Here is a 20169-nt window from a genome sequence, read left to right as displayed (position 1 = left end):
TTGGTAACACTGTTACCGTATCAAAGATGGCGTCGGTGAAAGAGAAAGCGCAATGTGTTCTGTGGTACGCAGAGCTAAAATCACCAATTCTGGTGTGTCGAAAGTTCACCAAAGAGTTCAAAAAGCCGGCACCGACTGAGAGTGCATTCCGAAAGTGCCATGCTAAGTTCTTGGAGACAGGAAGCGTCCTGGACCGTCCTCGAAGTGGGAGGCCGCCAACATCGCCTGCAACAGTGAGCAGGGTAAGGGAAAGCATCATCAATAGCCCACAGAAATCGATTCCTAGTAGCACCCAATTGGAGGTGTGGCGGTGAATGAACTGAGCTGGTGCAGATTACAGGTAAAAATTTAATCCTTCCGCTACCGTTTGCACTTTATTTGATTTCAATATGAGCATTTTTATGTAAATTATAAGCGAATTAAATCCGTCCATACTTTATGAAAACCCTGTATTATAAAGTGTCAGACTGGTAGCAAACTTTTGTTTAATCTTTCCCCGACCCATTGTTGATATTTAACTAATGTTTAGAAAGTAAATTTAATTTAAATATTAATGGACTAAAACAGCTTAGGTTGAGCCCTTGAATGCACAATATCAAGATTCATTTAAGTAACGGCAATCGCGATCATCAATATATATATATCTTTGTAATAATTACCAAAACTTGATATGTAATATGTCTTTATTGAAGTCGAAAGATGGAGTAGGTTATTTTACCTATTACCCCTCCATAGGCCACAGAATGAGAGAAGTAAAAGGTTCCGAGCAAAGACAGGCCCGTAGCCAGCCCAAAAATGTAGGGGTGGGCGGCTGAAGTTAGGGGGCCCGATTCAATCATATGATAGTTCATCACCGTATTATAGTTCATTTGCAAGCCTACCATGAAAATTTTAGGGGGCAGCAAAAATTTAAGGAAGCCCGGCCCCCTAGACCCCCTGAATACGGGCCTGAGCAAAGAACCAGGGAACAATATATAAAAATGAATTCGAGAGGGCACGTTGTTATGGCTCTGGCAAGGATATTTAGCTTCGTGAAGTGAATGGAGAAAACATTACGAGCGAGGGAATGGTAAGGAAGCGGGTTATAGAGCCTTTGAAGATGGTCGCACTAATATTCATGAGAGTAATGAAGTGGGCGACCTTCTGTCATCACCGAAAATTTGGTGCAGAAAATTGACGAAAAAATGAAAGAGAACAGAAACTTAACGACAATTTCGTCGTTATCTGGTAAGTTTCTTCAAGTTTCAAGAAGTGAATTTGAAGAAGAATTTGTGTGATCAGCGCTACGACGACGATGATAAAGTCAACACGGCCGTGTTGCAGTGGTTGTCAAATCAGGCGGCGGATTTCTATGAGGATGGTATACAAAAGCTATTTGTACGATACGATCAGCCTTATAATATTGGTGAAAACTATGTAGAAAAGTAGGTTATGGTACAGAATTTCATGTAACAATAAAATTCTTACGAAAAGTATACTTCTTTCTTTTTATTTCAAAAAGTAGTAGTTACTTTAAAAACACGCCTCGTATATGGACAATTATTAGTTGTTTTTCTTCGAAATTGACTGGAATTTTTACGATTTCTTCTTCAAGTCTAGTAAAATGTTCCTTTGTTTCTCAAAATAAATTTGCTTTGTATATAAATTTAAATATTCTACTTAAATTTCATTATTAAATATTAAAATAGACAATTTATTGCAAAATTTAATTTTTACAAAATAAAACATTTAAACAGAATTGAAGAAGAAATTGATACAAAACATATGAAAATTTCATTTCATTTCAAAGAAAAGAGAATCGAAGGCATAAAACCAAAAATGATTCAGGTAATTATATTCAACACCATTAAGAACGTAAAGCTTACAACTGATTTGCTTTTTATTTTACTTTTTTAATATTTAAAGCCGAAGATTGAAACAAAGACATATTTGTCCTTGAAAAGAAGTGTTTTTATTGTTTGTCATAAGGTTTCTTCTCATTCCATTTTATCCCAACTTTTTTCTCATTTTTATACGTTTGCAAAGTTTGAAATTCCTGAAGAAGAATACCGTCCCCTTCACAGCATGATGTAACTAAAGCACCTGTAACACCAGTTTATGTTTTTCTAGTAGTTATAACAGATGTCATCAACATAAATCGTCTGTTTTTGTCACTGGAAAAGTATTGGAGATCTTTTTGGGTAGAGAGAGAAAAAAAAGAAATATTTTACGACCTTTAGGGAAAGAAAAGGAGACTATGTGGTATTCAGGATTTACATGGCCTATAACAAATACATAGACTAGGTTCCTATATGGTTTCACACAGTAACGTGGAATAGTTTTATAATTGGAAACTAGAGCACTTTCATTAAAAAAAAAAAAAAAATTGCAGCCATGGACGCTTGTACCAAGGGGCTAGAGGAGGCAATAGCTCTTCGCTGGATTTTCGAAAGGGGTTGTTATATTTTCGAAATACAGAGTGTATCAAAAAGGACACTGCAACTTTGAAAACTCCTATTGATTTACTCGTGTATCTTACATACATGATTTTGGTGTCATTTGGTACCAAAATACATCAAGTTTTGACTCACGTAGTAAGTACACTAGTTCAGAAACAAGCCACTACAAGCGCTAGCAGCGAAGATGGCTACCCTTACTAGTCCCGAGCGTGCTAGCTGTGTGGTTTGGTTTGAAGAATCCAAGTCTGCGACAACTGTGCAACGTAATTTTCGTAGTATGGTAAAGATCCTCCCAATAGGCCTACTATTTTATTTATTAGTGCTATAAGTGTTTTGTTGAAACTGGATGTTCGGTAAGACACAACAAATCTTCAGATCGTTCCCGTACGCTTGAAGACGACGTAAAGCAAATGAGACTTCAGATATGATGTATAACGCAAAACCAATGGAAGCCACATTGAACCTCTTTAGGTATATGGTAAAACACTTGTTGTACAGTATTTTGCTACAAACCATGTCTGTAAGCTAAATAAATAAATAAATATGAGTTAGGGATGCGTACGAGACGAGTCGATACAGAATTTTCCTGACAAAATTCGAGTCGAGACACGGCTCTTCCAATAGAAAAATACATTTTTCGAGTCGAGACATCACTTTTACAGCACATTTTCAAAACGAGACAGCCACGTGCGCATCCCTAATTGAGTTTTCAAAGTTGTAAACTCCTGTTTGATACATCCTGTTTCTGTCAAAACATGTTAGATTTACTTACCTATACATTACAATATTTACTGTAGTAAATAAAGTTGTGAAATTTTCATCAATAATAATTGTTTTACAGGAAGTTTAATGCGTATCAGATGTTCATATGCGCGACTTCTCTTGAGTGTTTTGGTTTTGCCCCCCAGAATTTTTGAAAAAGAATATGCAAGCATTTCTGATTTTCAGCACATAAAACATGCAAAAAGTATTTTAGTAAGTGTTCTCTTCATTACATGGTTGCCAGACTGGTATACGAGTTATTCACAAACATCCAGCCAACATCAGATCGTTACTCAAACCAGTGAAAGACAACCTTCACCTGCGCACTCCTGGCGTATACCGTGTGAATGTGGCAGATCATACATAGGCAAACTGGAAGTACTATAGAACAGCGTTTCCTAACTGGTGTGCCGTGAATGGGCCGCTGGTGTGCCGCGAGTAAATTGAAACAAAATTATTAATTCTATAGCAATTAAATTGCAGGAGATAGGGGAAATGTATATTTGTATTTCACATTACTATGAACCTCTAATATGAATCTACAATTTTAAGGTATCGACGTGGAATCGAACAACTTGAAGGAAGGTGGCTGTAGACAGTCCAACACGAGGGGCTATAGTTTAAATGTTAATGCGCTTTCATTGTATTATAAAATTAATATAGGTATGTCATGTACCAACATATTGCAAGACTTATGGCTCAACCTTGTATTAAAAGGACAATTATGGACAAAAATTTTGTTTCTGCATACGAATATGCAATGACCCAACACAAATTTTAATTACGTATTTTAATGTGGAGCTTGCGACACTAATTGGCGTGCATGTGATATAGCAACATAGCGTAAGGGTCCCAATATTTGATGTTACCCCCTGTTCACGTTGTAAACTCCCCCACGGCGGTAAAGGAATCCCGAAGAAGTATAACTTTCTCACTGAAATTACGTAAGTTATTAGTTCCACAGGTCTCCAAAAGCAGCGGAAGAAATAGTCAGTAAGACCCCGTCATAACATATCAGTGTTATTAGAATTCCAGCCCTCATTGAAGCAACTATAATTTCTAATATTAGAATTTACGTTAAAAGTCAGCAACGAGAGAAAAATACTGAGCCGAATCAAGTTTACTACACAAATATAAGCTCAATATAACAATTTATTCGTAAAAATTCCAACAAATTAATTTTGCAAACAACTAACACTTTAACAATTTAGCATTAATAATCCTGCAAAAGGACTGCAAATAATATTTTTAATTTAGTTTAAAACCTATATGGAAACAGATAATACAGATCAAACTGTTTGAATTTATTCTCTTCTTTACGGATTTTTTTTTTGGGGGGGAGGGCTTCAATTTTCTTTAACATGCAAATCATGAAATATTTTAAACAAAAAGAATAGCAAAGTTTTAAAATTTCAAAGATTAGTACCTATAACACAATACCAATGCAATACCAACTAAAAATCGATTAATTTATCATGACTTTAATTATTACTCATTTCAAATAAGCAAAGTTAAAATAGTCAAGACTTAGCTGTTACAACTCGTTATTGCTAATTTAAAAAAAAATCTTAGCATAATTGAAAGCTGGATTCTATAGTTCATCCGAGCTTCTTCGTGGCTAAGCAATTAGCGTACGCGCCTTTGGCGTGGTAGACCCACGTTCGATTCACGACAAGAGTTCATGTGGTTCGATTTCCACGTTAATCAGTAGGTCCCATCTCATATGGCCTTGCTGCTGAAAGGGACGTTAAACTCAAAATCAACTCAACTCTATAGTTCATTCAGATTTTGGTAACAGTTTAGAGATGGGGGGGGGGGACAAAACTAGCCAAAAGCAGGATGATTTCCAGGAGAAGTGAGTTGATAGTGGGGATTGGCAATTGATGTTTAGTGAGTACCTTGTTTTGGTCTAAATTTTGATAAACGAGCCGTGCGGAGTTTATAACCCCCTTCGCACGCTGTCACTCGCTCAGCTATACTTTGTGATGTAAGTATCACTGAAGTTCTTATATATGCAAGATTGGGGAAGAAACTACCTACCCTACCCCTATTCTAAACTAATTTAACGTATTGAACCATGAAACAACCAAATGTGAGTAGAAAATCGCAAAAACTTGATGAAAACCCTGTCCCACCATCGCTAAACAAAGGCCCAGATTTTTAACGAATTTGCCTCTTTCTACTTCTCGGACCTAACCGAAAGCAAAAAATGGGCCAAAATTTCACAACCAACACATTCAACAAACATTTGAACTACCTACTTTCGAAGGACACAAGAAATAGTCGAAATAGGTTCATTGTACTTACCATCAATTTGTGGAACAGCTCCAGGACCTCTGACCAACCAGACTTCTTCACCCTTCCTCCACAATCAAAAGACAAAATCCAAAGAGAAGCGGAAATCAATTCAGCGGCAACTCCAAATAATGCAATGAAATTGAAAATCACTCACGTCCTTTTACTTCCCGTATTCTTTCTTTGTTTCTTTCCACCAAGAAATAAAAGAGAATGGAAAAATACAATCATATAACAAATTATCAACTCGTTGAATTAACATCGTAAAAGGTAAGCTGTATTATATTCATTACGACGAAAAAGGAAAAAAAAAAAAGCTAATTAATTGGCCGAATTTCTTCCCATTTGAAACACGATAAGCAACATTTAAACTGCTGTACAAAATACCAACAAACTTATTTTGTCTTCGACAACATATCGCGATCTTTTCGCATTCCTTTCATTGTGTGTAAAACACACAAGTCTTCTACCCGCGAGGCATCGTAACCCAGAGGTCTTATCAGATCAATGTTAAAGCTAATAAGTTTGCTTCATTTCTTCCAATTGTCGTAAACAGGCCAAGTTACTTGTAGTTGTTGTAGTGACGACGTAAGCTGCTACAAAATGTTCTAGCTTAGTTCTTTTTTTCGAGTCCGCTGCTGTCACAGAAGAGATTTTCAAACGCCTGGCGTACATTTCAATCAATTTTTCGAGCTGGGGAATCTTTCCTTTTTTGTTTTTGAGTCCAATAGTAAAAGAAATAGGATAGATCCAGCATGTATGCTCTGTGTTGATCATGCGCTGAATGGGAAGAAAGAAGAGACTCGGAGCAAGAAATATTTATACTTTTCGCGGGAAAAAAGGCTGATTCATTGGTTCAAGGGCGAGAGAGCTCGTCATCAGGTTTTCAAAGAACGATTATTTGCTTTTCGACGCTCATGTAACAAATTACTATGAAAATATTTTTAAAAATATTTTAAAAATATTTTTTTTAAAAAATGTACTTCACGATTTAGGAATTTAATGACATCCTTTAAAAAAATAAAGGGACAAACGAATATTCTTGAGCTGCATTTTAAATTCATTTATCTCTGAAATGTTACTGGGAAATCATGCATGAAAAACTACAAACAAAGATGAAAATGTTACACTTGCAATTCAAGTAAATTGCAATAAAATGCAAATAACTAGATGTCGAAAATAAAATTTCAAATTTTACAAAGGAATAGAGTACAAAAACACGAATTTCTCTTGTTTTTAATAGCTTGAAGGCCTGAATTATCGTGGTTTTGAGTCAATTTCCAAGTCATATAGAGTGGGTTTAAGGCGGTGAACAGTCACAAAGGTTCAGTAAATTTGATTCCCGCTACAATTGCGGAACTCCATACTTATTTTGGAGCTTCTTCTTCGTGGATACATGATTAATGAACGCGTCTTCTGCGTGAAATACCAGAGTTCAATTCCCGGTAGGATCACTTGTGATTTAGATTCTATGGTATATGAGTTGGTGCTTAACTGGAATGTTCGAATAAATTATACATTTGCTTTAGAACAATCGAAATGAAATGCATACTTCAGTTTCAATGTAGCCCTATCATGAAAGTGTTATCACGTCCCTACTTTACAAGTTAATATATATATTAATTAGGGATGGACAATTCCGGAATTTTTACTTTCCGGAATCTGAAAAGTAAAATCGGAAAATTCCAGAATTCGGAAAAATTCCGATTTCGGAAAAAAATCGGAATATTCTGATTTGGGAAAAATTCCGGAATTTTTCCGAATCCTGGAATTTTTCCAAAATCTAGAATTTTTCCGAAATCTGAACTTTTTCGAATTCCGGAAAGTGAAATTTCCGATGCCAGAAAATAAATTTTCCGGATTCCGGAAAATTTTAGCCATGCCTATTAACTTATTAATGGACTGAATAACTTTCCACTATTACTTAATTTTTGTATCCTTTTCAAATTATACCGTTAATAAGTATGTATGTTAATTGATATGAAACCAAATTATTTTTACTGAATCCATTAGGAAATTCAAACTGAAGAAATAAGTTGAGCAGTGAAGGCAATATCAATTGATTCCGCTTTATCAGTATGTTGAACTTCATTGTACTGAGTAATATGTTTAAAATTAAGTTCAATAACTAGGACACACTTATATATGGATATACAGAGGGCGTTCAATAAGTTTTGCATAGATGTGTATAATATTTTTATAAGTTGCAATATGATACGATTTAGCTTTAAAATCGTAATAATTGTTGTTACCTATTGCTCGCAGGTAAACCATAATAGACACTGGAGTAGACATCAGGACCCGACAACGGTTGGTAATGGAGTTCCTGTTCAAAACCAGTGATGAATCAACCACATCAATTCATAGGAAATAGTTTCGATTTATAGGGATGGCACATTGGACCGCGCCAGTATTCAACGTTGGTTGCAGCTGTTTAAAAAGCCTAGACTTTCCAGATTAGGTCAGAAAGTTAGGCCTTCTTTTTCTGGGATCAGTGTGGTGCCATTTTTATAGACTTCTTGGAACACGGTTCTACAATTAACAAGTAGCGTTATTGTTTGTCACTGGAAAGATGCGATGTTCTCTTCAGACGGAGAAACTGGAGCTGCAAGATAAGGTCATCAAATTTCATCATGGCAATACCAAGCCTCACACAGCCATGATCACAGCAGAAAATCATCAAAATGGGATGAAAAGTCGTCTCTTAGTCTCCCTATAGTCCGGACTGATCTAAAGCCTGTGACAAACATCTTGGCATTTCAGCTAAACGAATAAAACGCAAGCTTTGACGCGACGTTGCCGAATGCTAAGGGGTGTGGCTATGGCTAAGCAGACAAATTACAGCGCGATCAGGTGGCAGAGGATAGACGTAGATGTGTACAAAATAAACATGGCAATACCGCTGGCCTCTCATTTGCTGGCAGCATTTAAAGGGAACTTCGAGCGCCGCCTTCAAATGCCAAGATGTTTGTCACGCCGTTTATATCCGGACGGATCTCAGTCTCCGTCGGATTTCTTACTGTTTGGTCGTCTAGAGGCCCACCTGCGAGAGAAAACAATCGACAATTACAAGGTCCTCATTTCTTGTGTGAAACAATGATGTAAAAGTCAGCCACGTGAATTTTACCAAAGTGAATTCACAGCATTGAAAGAACATTGTACGAGATGCGTCACAGCAAATGGAATCTACATTGAGTGATGTGGTATTGCAGCCAAAGGATCAAATTATATTTATCTAAAATTTTATCACCATATTACACCTGAAAACAATATTAGAACTATCTGTGCAAAACGTATTGAATGCCTCTTGTATGATTATGCAATACAATATTTGTTGTTATTTTTCTGTAATATTTGTATATCATATTTTAGTTTAAGAATGCCTTCAAAAAAGCCACTAAAGGCCTGAAACCGGTGGTGTTGTGGATAAGGGAGGAAAATTAAGTTTCACTACCACTCCGATATGACTCCTCCCTTATAGAACTCTGGAGCCACCACTGGGCCTATCTTATGCCAACTGAGATATACGTTGAATCTCTAATTGTGATAAATTGTATTTAAGATAAAATAATACTATTAATATTGGAGGATTGATTTCAAAATGTCTTAATACCCATTATATCTCTAAATAGTAATCTATTCCATTGAGTTGAAATAGAGGAACCGAATGCCTACGAAACTACATATAAACCAACAGCTGAGATAGGATAGGGAAAACATAATGAGAAAAGCGTAATTAAAAAGAGAGTACATTTTTGTGTTTTGGGTTTCATTGTTCCTTTTGATACATAGGATTAGAATTTAGGATTTAGATTTCTGGGCTTTCGGCATCTATGGCCAGTTAGTCCTTCACGTATATGAGGGATGATGTCCCTCGGCAAGTGCACTATCCGGAGAAAGGGAAGGAAGGAAGCGGCTGGGACCTATAAGTCAGGTACCACTCCGGCATTTGTTTGGTGTCAATGAAGAAAACCTCATTCACGGTGGCTGGCCTGAAATAGTGTTTTACACTTTTTCGACCGAGTGCCGCCACCGTTAATCGAACCCGAGACCGCTCGCAGCGAAGGCAAGAGCGTTAGCGACTACGCTACGTGGGGCCACCCTTTTGACATATACTAGCTCCAGTGGATTTTCTTGCTGGCCGTAATTGTGCATTGGCAAATAAACTTGATCGAATAATGAATCGAAATTAACTGTTTACTTTCACTCTACAAACAAACTTTGTTAAAGTGTTAACTCATGATGAACTTCCATTTTTTTGGCTTGTCACTGTATCAAACAAAGCTGCTCTATTTCCCACAACTCTATGAAAAAACTGTACAAAACCAGTGCATTCATTCGTAACTAAATGATTCGAACTGCTGACTCATTTTACATGTAGTAACTCCTGTCATTTTATTGAGCGACCTAAGTCTTACAACGGTAGTGACTTGGTGTTACATTTAATCCCTAAGATTTTAAAGAACTAACTGGCTGAAACTGCGTTCTCTACATAGCGCATCATTCACACATGAACATGAATTTCCTTGTCATACCTCACAACATCTGTACATGTCCCTTTACAGACACAAGTGAAGGACGTTTTGATTTAAAAAAAAAATTGGCAAAGGGTATCGTAAGGGGAAATAATTTCGATTATTTTTTACAATATCCCGCACCATTTGCAAGATTTGAGCCTACTTCCGGTTGGAGTTTCTAAGTCATGTATGATAAGTGTTTTCTTTCTTCTTGCATGCAGTATGTAATAAGCAAATACAGATACCTGGGTACATTACACACACAATTAATTATATCAGTGATGTATATGGTGTTCATTGGGCAAAACACGCCACACAATAAATATTCATCTTAGACTGGAGAAATGGTTGTCCTTCGTTTTTCATTATTATTTGGCCATGAAACAAACGCCGGAGTGATATACTAATCCCGTATATAAATGTGTGGTGTTGGAATGTATAATTCGTAGGATATGATGCTTAACTTTTTAAATTTCAATACTTTCAGTGTACCCCTAAAAAATGTAATAAAGAAATAACGGATATTTTTAATAATTTATTAGAACTGAATAATCTACAGGAAATTTGCAATCGATCAGTGAAATCGGCATCTTTCTAGAGCTTGTGGTTTTCGAGATATTATTGCCAAAAGAATTGACCACAAACATATAAACGTCCACAAACATATAAACTTTTCTTGACCACAAACATATAAATCTATTATTTTAATATATAGATAGGTGACGTTCAAATATACATATGACAACATTTACACACTTTCTTACCTAGAGAAATGACAATAGGTTTCTAGCGGTGCAGAACTGTAAATTTAATTAATATTATCAAAAAATATATGATAAGCAAACAATTTTATTCAAATTGTATTACATATTTAATAATCAGAATAAATTTGTTTCTTTCTTTTAGTGTTTTCACGTTTCTTTCCAACAAGGATATCTGAGACTTACAGTTCAAAATGGGAATAGAATGCCATCAGTGAGTTCCCACCGGAAATCAAATCTTGACGCACCTTCCGTGCATAAAGATAACACTCATCAGTTAACCACGACGTAGTTCAATTTGACTTTTTCTTTTTCTTTCTCTTTAAACAGAGGGTATATACAGCAGATTTTCGAGTACCCGGCTTGCGAGTTTCCGGCGACCTCTGCACTATCAGACCTAGTTTTAAAACAGAAAGAAAAAATACGTAATAAATGAGAATTTTTCTCCTGAAACTGATTTATTCGACTTGTTACGCCCTCATAAAATGTGATTTTGCTCACGAAAGCTGTAATTTATGAACTTTTTTTAAACCCTAAAAACGGTACCGGTAAGTTTTGATTCTTTCGGTCCTACCTTTTCACATTTTAACATTTCAATAAATGAAAAATCAACTTTCAATAATGTATTTAAAAATTATGCTTAAGTTTTATATTAATGTTTCCTTATATGCAAAGTATACAACATTTGGTTTCCTGCAATTGAGTTAGACATTTAAATATATATATATATATATATATATATATATATATATATATATATCTTAAAATGTGTACGCTATTTCTATTCTTGAACTTCCTTTTCTATAACAAATATTTCTAAATACTGATCTGTACTAAAAGCTCAGAAAATATGAATAAGTACGATTTTTGATATAAAAAGTTTGATTACACAGTCACACAAACTGGACTTCAGGGTATGAATTCGATGTATTTTGATACACAGAATCCAAATTTCGAAACCGCAAGAACGATCGATCGTACCCGGGAAACCACTGTGTACGTATATGTAAAGAGGAAGGAGGGAAAGAGAAATGGAAATAAAGGAAGAAGTAGGAAAAGAAAAGGAACAGAGGGACTTCAGTTGTTTGATTGTTTCTTTCTTTTTTATGAACGGACGAAAGAAAGAGTTCTTTCTTACAAGGTACATTCGCGAAGTGTCCCCTCGGGATTCGTGTAAAATTGATTCGAATACAAAGTTCTCTGCGACCCAATATGTATTGTACTAATTTTAGCGGCACATACCAGTAATTTCCATATTTATGGGCCTTCATATATGATCTTGCATCGTTTGGCCTAATCCTCGTTTCGCCTAACCAATTATCTGGTAGTTTTATGACAGATAAAAGATAAGCTTTATGTCCGCCATTTTAGACGAAATAAGGATACTCGTTTGGCCTAATCCTCGTTTTGCCTAAAATGGTGGACTATAAAAAAGTCGTTGAGATGAAACTGGAGGGAAATTTTTCGAAAAAAAATATTCCCTACTATGTGAAGAACTGAGAAATACAAATTAGTTTTCCCATTACTAATTTGTAATAGGACTATTTGCTTTCGGAAAATGTTTGACAATTGTACAGTTACTTTTCCGTTCCATTTTGAGAATATTAATGCCCCCACAGGGTGTATAGTGACTATATTTGAGATGAGAGAAACACAAAAAGTTACACCTGTTATTAATTTTGTTTAAAGATGAGTGCTGTTCAAAACTAATTTTTAGTTTGCAGTTTGTTTCCAAATACCTGTATCTGATATTGTCAAATGGTACTGCTAATCGATACGTTAAAGGAAATATAGTTTGTGTGTTTCTTCTTGTGTAGGTGCAAAAGTTTTTTTATTGTAGGTTTTGCTGATCTTTCAGACGATTTCATTCCAGTTTCAACGCTTTTTTGAAACTGTTAATGCATTATAAGAGATCCGATTGTGATTCTATTGTAATTACAATTCGTATGAAATTTGTAACTATTTCGAGCTAGATCTGACAAAAGATCCCTAAATTTGCTCATAACTTAACAATGGACAATTGTGATCGCAATGAGTGATTTGTGACAAATCGCTCCGCTGACAAATTGCTCTTTGGATAATTCTACAATTCAAACATCTCAATGTGTTACTGACAAAGAAAGAAGAAAAATATATTTCATTTCTTATTATTACTTTTGAAATTACAACTTTTGAGTTTAATTTCCACTCGTTTCACATACTACCGGGAATGTTCATAGCATAAGTCTCTGAGATGCACACTGAAATTTAAATCCGGGCTTCTCGGTGGTTGTTTCAGCAGGAAGAATTTGAATGCTCTTCCAAACACGTGGTGGCCAACCGGGATCTGTTACGAGGGTGGTTGCCCTGCTGATACACTCCATTTGCACTCATATGACAGAAATAAAGATATAGTTGACTCTGGTGATCTTCGTACTTCGATACAATACGGGTGAATAGTAGGTACTAAAGGTCCAGAACATTGCTTACAGGAAAACACTATAAATCAACATGGTCTCCATTATCTTGTACAATTCCAACCTGACATGATTTCGTTGGGCTGGCACCAAATTATAGATCACTATTGGCGTGATGAGATTGAAATCGAGAATCATCGCACCAGGGTTTGCTGGTTTAAACCAGCTGTTAAAAAAACGTTTAAACCAAAAAAAAAAAAAAAGGAAAGAAAAGAAAAATGTTCGTAAAAGTATAAGTGTTCATACGTTTACGGGTTATCACGTTTCACTCCCGTATATTATTCGTATTATATTCAGACCTAAATTTCCCATTCATTACTCAAAAAGATTATACTACAAAAGCAACTTTTGTATTTTTTTATAAGTTTATGAATGCTTCTTTTGTGATTTTTTTAAAATAATTTTTTATTATTGTTATGCAATTTCAATCAAAGAAAAATTCTAAATATTGTTTCGTTTTAATAATGTTTACTATTGATAAAATACATCGAAATGCTGTAGTTTTTGGGGGCAGAGGAGGGTTCATACAAATCGCACGAGAGGCATTTATTGAAATCAGAAGTATCTTTGGTATTTATTTATGTATAAATGGGCCAGAGCCAAAGTGGACTCAAATAATTCGTATCTTTATTCACTTTTCTTACAGATATGCAAATTAAGTCTATTTCTTCTTTTTCTCGTTGTATTTCTCTATCTTGAACTAATAAAAGTCGTAATGAACTAACTTGGACTAAATTAGTTCTTCTGTACTCTGCAGCATTTTGAAATTGTTCATATGTAATTCTGTATAATGGTTTCACTTGTGCAACCGGTCATCTTTTTGTCCTTCTGAAATGGCTCTTGACAGTTTCCTTAACAAGTACCTAAAGATCAACACAACGTATTTTTACCAGGAGTCCTTCATGAGTGAGTCGGCAGACATATCGCATTTGTGGTCAATTAGTCCCGGTTTCGAGTTCAAATGGAGGACAATTTCTCTCGGATGTAACCCGAGAAGCGGTTTGATTCCGCTTTAAGCTTATGTGACCTCTTCCAGCATAACCCGGTTGTTGCATATAACACCAAGATGGAACAAACTTATTTCTCTCCATATGTGATATAAATACATACAGCAAATTATTTAAACAAAAAAAAAAACTGGTTTAAACTCAAAAAAATACCGGGTTTAAACAAAAAACGGGTTTACTTATGTTTTTAACATGATTTCTGCCAACCCTGCATCGCACCATGCTACTCGTTTTTATGGTCCAGTCACGGCATTCTGTTGCCAGTGTAAAACATTAACCGTAGTGACATATAATGACAATTAGTAGACCCTAACCTCGTGGGTTATCGGCTTCTGAAGTCCATACGATGAAGCGAACGTTGTCTACTAACTATCCGGCTGAACCCCTTATTCAGTTAGGTGTCCGTCTTGGCAAAGGTTTACTGGTGTTCGGTGCAGTAAGCAAAGTTATGAAAACATTTATACCTTACATGTGAGTTTCTTTTTACATTGTTAACTTACTGTAGATTTCCAAATTATGCAGATTCAATATTGAAACCGGAAATATATCTATAACTTACGGCAGGAATAGAGTGATAATGTGAGACATGCAACCTGTTTATCGGAAACTGAATTCTCATCAAAAACGATTTCTCATTATCTCTTACGATTTTTATTATTTAGGAATCAATATTGAAACCGAAAGTTGTACTAGTTCTTACTTTAATAGAAGACTCAAGCTGAGGTGAAATCTATTCTTAAGATTTGGAATCCATACCATAAATCGTTTGGATCGTTAGAGCATGTGTCGATATGTATACGATATATGAGTAGGCCAATGGCAAAACCCGTTAAATTCAGTTAAAGAAAATGAGATAGTGGTTGCTCTGGAAACCTTAGTTGGAAGGCTATTATTTCCAAATAGTATTCAGTAGAAAAAGCCATTTTAACTAGTTGAAAATTGAGATTGAAATATGTGCCAATTACCAAAACTTGTTAAATCCATCATGTCAACAGATGCAAAACCAGTTAAATCCCTCTTCCATATTCAGTTTCATAAACTGTTAAATCCCAAACCTGCAAATAACCTCATGAGGAAAGCAGAATCAAACCCGGTTAATTCCATATTTCAAACAATTTGTGGTTTCGTACTTTATAGGATTAGTCTAGTAATCTGAATATTTATTGCAACTCTTCGTAAATCATTTGAAATTTTATTTGGCAGAATTTGAAGTGTGTGCTTTCATTATTTTTTTTTATTTTTAGACTGAAAATTGAAAAAAAAAAGAAAATGAAATCTTTAGTTTTACGTCCCACGTTTATGCCGGTCAGGCTAAAGGAGACGGTGATGATGAGAAATGAATGAAATGGTAGAATGAAGAAAGTGGGAGAAAACGGGACAACCCCGAAAAAAACCCACGAGCACGGTGTTTGCCCACCACAAAGTCCACATGGCGCGAGCTGGGATCGAACCAGGGCCCCAAGCACCGGAGGTGAACGCTCTACTACTGAGCCACCGCGCACCCTGGACTGAAAATGGAGACACTATACGTCTTAACGTAACTGTTTGTGAAACTTTTCTGTTCTTATTTGCTTTTCTTTAATAATTACTAGACAAATGGACGCAAAATCGAAAGAAAACGATACTCTAAGCAGCGATGATCATGATTTTGTTATCAGACAACACCAAAATTGTCTAGAAAACGTACAAGACACATGAAATACTAGAAACGAAATGTAGCCAAAAAGACAAGGTGAGTGGACTATCTATGGTTAAAAGTCGTTTGTTTTGTATTTCAGGGTAACTCTTTGCTTTGAACAGAACATTGTTGGATTAGGTTCTTCTTTAAACGGTCTCTTCAGCTTCAGCAGAACCTCTTTCTTAAAATGTCTCGTGTCAATTATCATTCAAAATTATAACATGCTTCTGGTACAACATGTTAAAAAAATTTTGCCACTTATTTATCATTTCTGATTCTCTTTCTGCCACTGTTTTGCTCAAACTCAACCTTGCACATTTTGTTTTGCTATATTTCAAATGCATATATTGGGATAATTGACAAATTAATATTCACCCTATGTTAGTCCATAAAAGGTTACAAACTCTTCCAAAATATAGTTGTTCAGTTTAGAAATGCATACGGATAGGTATAAATCCGCTTGTAGTTACGAAGGGTTTGACGATTGAAAACAGCTCAAAGCTCACGTTTTACAAAGAGGTTTTTGAGGAATAGAAAACCGAGAAAATGGTGATACACCAGAGGACGACGACGATATGGATTTCCATTTAGATGATGATGGAGAGGAGGTTACATAATTCAATTTTTTGCACATTTGGATCCATTGTTTTCAATTTAGAACAAAATTAATGTAGCATTTATGTATCCATGTTCATTTGTGCCAATCTTGTGCAATGTATAGTTGATAATACATTCCCCCCCTAATATTTTAGTAGTCATAATACTGATTTCCGACTCTGACTCCCTTTCTTTTTGATAGGTTTTGTATCTTGAGCCTCAACAACAATGGTCGCTCGTCCAGATGCAAAAGCTGTTGTTTCCATTTACATAAGCAAAACCTGTTAAATCCAAACTATTTTCTTCAATAACGCAATTCACAGACTAGTGTGATTATACAGCTTTCGACAGACCAACTCTCACATTATTCTTATTTTTTTTAATGTTCTCTAGTTTCTAATGTTATTTTACAATTATGACATGTTTAAACAGTTTTTCTCGATTTGTCACAAATTTTAAAATGTGAATTTAACGGGTTTTGCTATTCGCCTACTCATATAGATTCGTATATATCCCTGGTTCTAGTAAATACATACAGGTGTTTTGGTAATCCTAACTCCTCGAAAATAGTTAATATAATATTAATCTATATATTTTACAATTCTTAATTCTTTATATACTAGGGAATTTTCTCTTATATAATTTCCCTCTAGTTGAATTTCCACGATTTTTTCTTATTGTCCGCCATTTTAGGCGTAACGAGGATTAGGCCAAACGAGGATCCTTTTTTCGCCTAAAATGGCGGACACAAATCTTATCATTTATCTGTCATAAAAATGTCAGATAATTGGTTAGGCAAAACGAGGATTAGGCCAAACGTGGCAACACGTTCATATATCCGGAATTCAATCATATACGACGTTCACCTCTGGTGCTAGGGGTCTCGGGTTCAAACCCTGCTCCCGCCAAGTGAACTTTGTGGTGGACAAACACCGTGTGCGTGGGTTTTCTCGGGGTACTCCCGTTTCCTCCCACTTTCTTCATTCCACCATTTCATTCATTACTCATTATCACCGTCTCCTTTAGCCTAACCGGCATAAGCGTGGGACGTAAAACTCAAAATTTCATTTCATTTCATTTCAATCATATACGAGTAGTACTACTTTAGCGCTCGGACATAAAATTGCTTTTAGTTTCTTTAAAGAGTCTTGTCACTCTACAAGAACTTGTAGTTGTCATAAAAATAAATCTTCAAACCCTACCATATTTCACCATGTAAACATAGTCTTGAAAGGGACACAGAACATTTTTTTCCATCTTGCAAGGAGTTGAACAATGTGCAACTTTCTGAGACGTCTTGCTTGCTACCTGCTATCGCCCTCCCGCTGACATACAGGAAAAACCAGTTTCGCTGCTTCTGAAACAACGGATTCTTTTGCACAAGGAAGGGAAGTGCGCCAAAATACACGTTTTTAATGAGAAGGTTCACTGTTTGTTTACTAGAGTGCAGTGCTGCATGAGTGGTGATACCTTTCTTGCTTTCAGGAAGTTGTAACATCTAAACAGTAAATAGAAAGATCGGGATTCAAGTTTTTTTTTTTTTTTATGACAGCTGCAAGTTCTTCTAACGTGACAACGTGCTTTTAGATGTAACTGAACATGAATGTGGGCATATGCAAAACAAATTGGATCAAGTACTGCTTCTCTGACACATGTTACCCACTATGAATTTGATGTAGCTATCACTTGTATCTATTTCCATTTGAAAAAAACAAAAGTTGAATCCAATATGGCGGATCCAAGATGGCAGCCGAGGTGGGTAGCATGTGTCAGAGAAGCAGTACTTGATCCAATTTGTTTTGCATATTCCCACATTCATGTCCAGCTTCATCTAAAAAAACTAAAATCAATTTTGTGTCATACAAGGCCCAGAAATATGCAAATTACCGGTATGGGCCGCTAAAATTAGTACAATACACATTGGGGTGCGGAGAACTTTGCATTTGAATCAATTTTACACGAATCTCGAGCGGGCACTTCGCGAATATACCTTATTAGAAAAGGAAAATAAAAGAAAGAAATGAGAAAATATTATTATTATTATTATTATTATTATTATTATTATTATTATTATTATATTTTATTTGACTAATAACTTTAGTTTGATGACTAGCAACATTCCGCTAAATGTAATAATTTTAAAGCGTCTTCTTTTAGTTCATTGTTTGCTTATTTTGAATCTTAATTCATAAGTTTACTATATTTTAACAACGCAACAAGGTACACTCATGTCCAAAATTATTGTCGCATGTCTATAAATATGTTGTTCTAGGAATATAATTTGATAACGAATTCGCCCGGTATTTCTTATAATGTTAGTATGTATATAATCGGCAAAGACATGTATGTGGCAAATTTATTGTCAAAAGACCAGTAAATAAGAACAATAAAACGAAAATAAAATTTTCTTGTCCATTTAGCACCATTTTATTTTACTCATTATAATTTTCGTATTTATAATTCTTTTCCTATGAAATTTACCACAAATATACATTTCTCGATTATACACACACTATCAGTATTAAGAGTACCCTGCGAAATCATTATCAAATTATATTCTTACAAGAAGACAGTTATAGATATGCGACAATAATTTTGGACATGAGTGTACCTATTCTGCTCACTTGACTTTTACAGTTATTTTCCACTATGTGTTATGTTAGTTCTCTCCTTTTTTCCTTTATAATTGAGGTTTGGTCAAATTTGTTCATGGCACTGAAATGATTATTATTAGTATTATTGTTATGGAAAAAATAGTCATATGTTAGAACATCGACATAATTTAGAAAGCACAAAAATATTCAATGCGAGCAACTCGACATCGCTATTACGCAAAGCGTATCATGAAGTTGGCTCTTCTTAACCTGTCTAACATATCTGTACGGTGTACTGTATACACACTTTTATTTCTTCTGCCAAATAAAACTTTCCACGCTGATACTGTAGTATTAAACTTTTTAGAATTATAGACTATTTATTTACCTGTACGGTATACTTTTTTTTTTTTTTTTTGCTTAGTACTTAGGAAATTGCGCTGTAGATCATTAGTTAATGCTCGTGGCCTCAACATCGAGAATAAGCGCTGGTCCTGAACAGGTATAACCCCGAAGTTTGGCCATCCTAACAGAATCAATTACCTATATAAAAATCATACACACCAAGGAGATTTGTTAGTAGATTACGGACGGTACTTTTAGAAAACGGATATGAATACTCAAAATATGCCTTAACGTTAATTTAATTCAATATCGTATGAACGTACAGGAGTATTTCCAATAGTTTCCAATCTGACAGAAAAATATCCCTCCACTGGTAATAAGCCATTCATGGCATACAGTGCCACTACGGAAGAAATCGTGTACCAGTTTCAACTGTCCAGCTGCGTCAGTTCGTTGGAGGCAGTCATTTGAATCAGTCGCTGTGTGTTGAGCTCACATACTGCATCACATTGCTCGAGTCTACACGCTTGTTGTCGAGAACGTTGTAGTGAACAACTGTAGGCTCTGGGAGACCCAACACTCGCCTATACCCCAGAGTTAACATTGCAGCCTTGGCAAGCAAACTCTGTGTGGACTGGATGATTGTCATGTAATATGCGAGCTTAATGCACTGCGACTTATCAAAATGATTGCCCCCAACGAACTGACGCAGCTAGACA

At 35.5% G+C, this 20169-nt stretch overlaps 2 protein-coding genes across 3 annotated transcripts in view; one reads left to right on the top strand and one right to left on the bottom strand.

The window, feature by feature from the left end:
* LOC145668131 (uncharacterized) overlaps positions 1 to 6269 on the bottom strand; it is a 298659-nt gene extending 292390 nt beyond the window's left edge. For both annotated transcript variants that reach the window (XR_014127977.1, XM_081735695.1), the window contains exon 1: positions 5508 to 6269. The gene's annotated coding sequence lies outside the window, so the exon portion shown is untranslated. The remainder of the gene's footprint in view (positions 1 to 5507) is intronic.
* Positions 1 to 20169, top strand: part of LOC145668132 (proclotting enzyme-like) — a 111048-nt gene that overhangs the window by 39358 nt on the left and 51521 nt on the right. The gene's annotated exons all lie outside the window — the stretch shown is intronic.

This window comes from Thermobia domestica, chromosome 13, assembly GCF_964235325.1.
Source record: "Thermobia domestica chromosome 13, izTheDome1.hap1.1, whole genome shotgun sequence".
NCBI classification, from domain to species: Eukaryota; Metazoa; Arthropoda; class Insecta; order Zygentoma; family Lepismatidae; genus Thermobia; species Thermobia domestica.
Note: the sequence above shows the minus strand (reverse complement) of the source record. Positions and strands in the feature narration are given on the sequence as shown.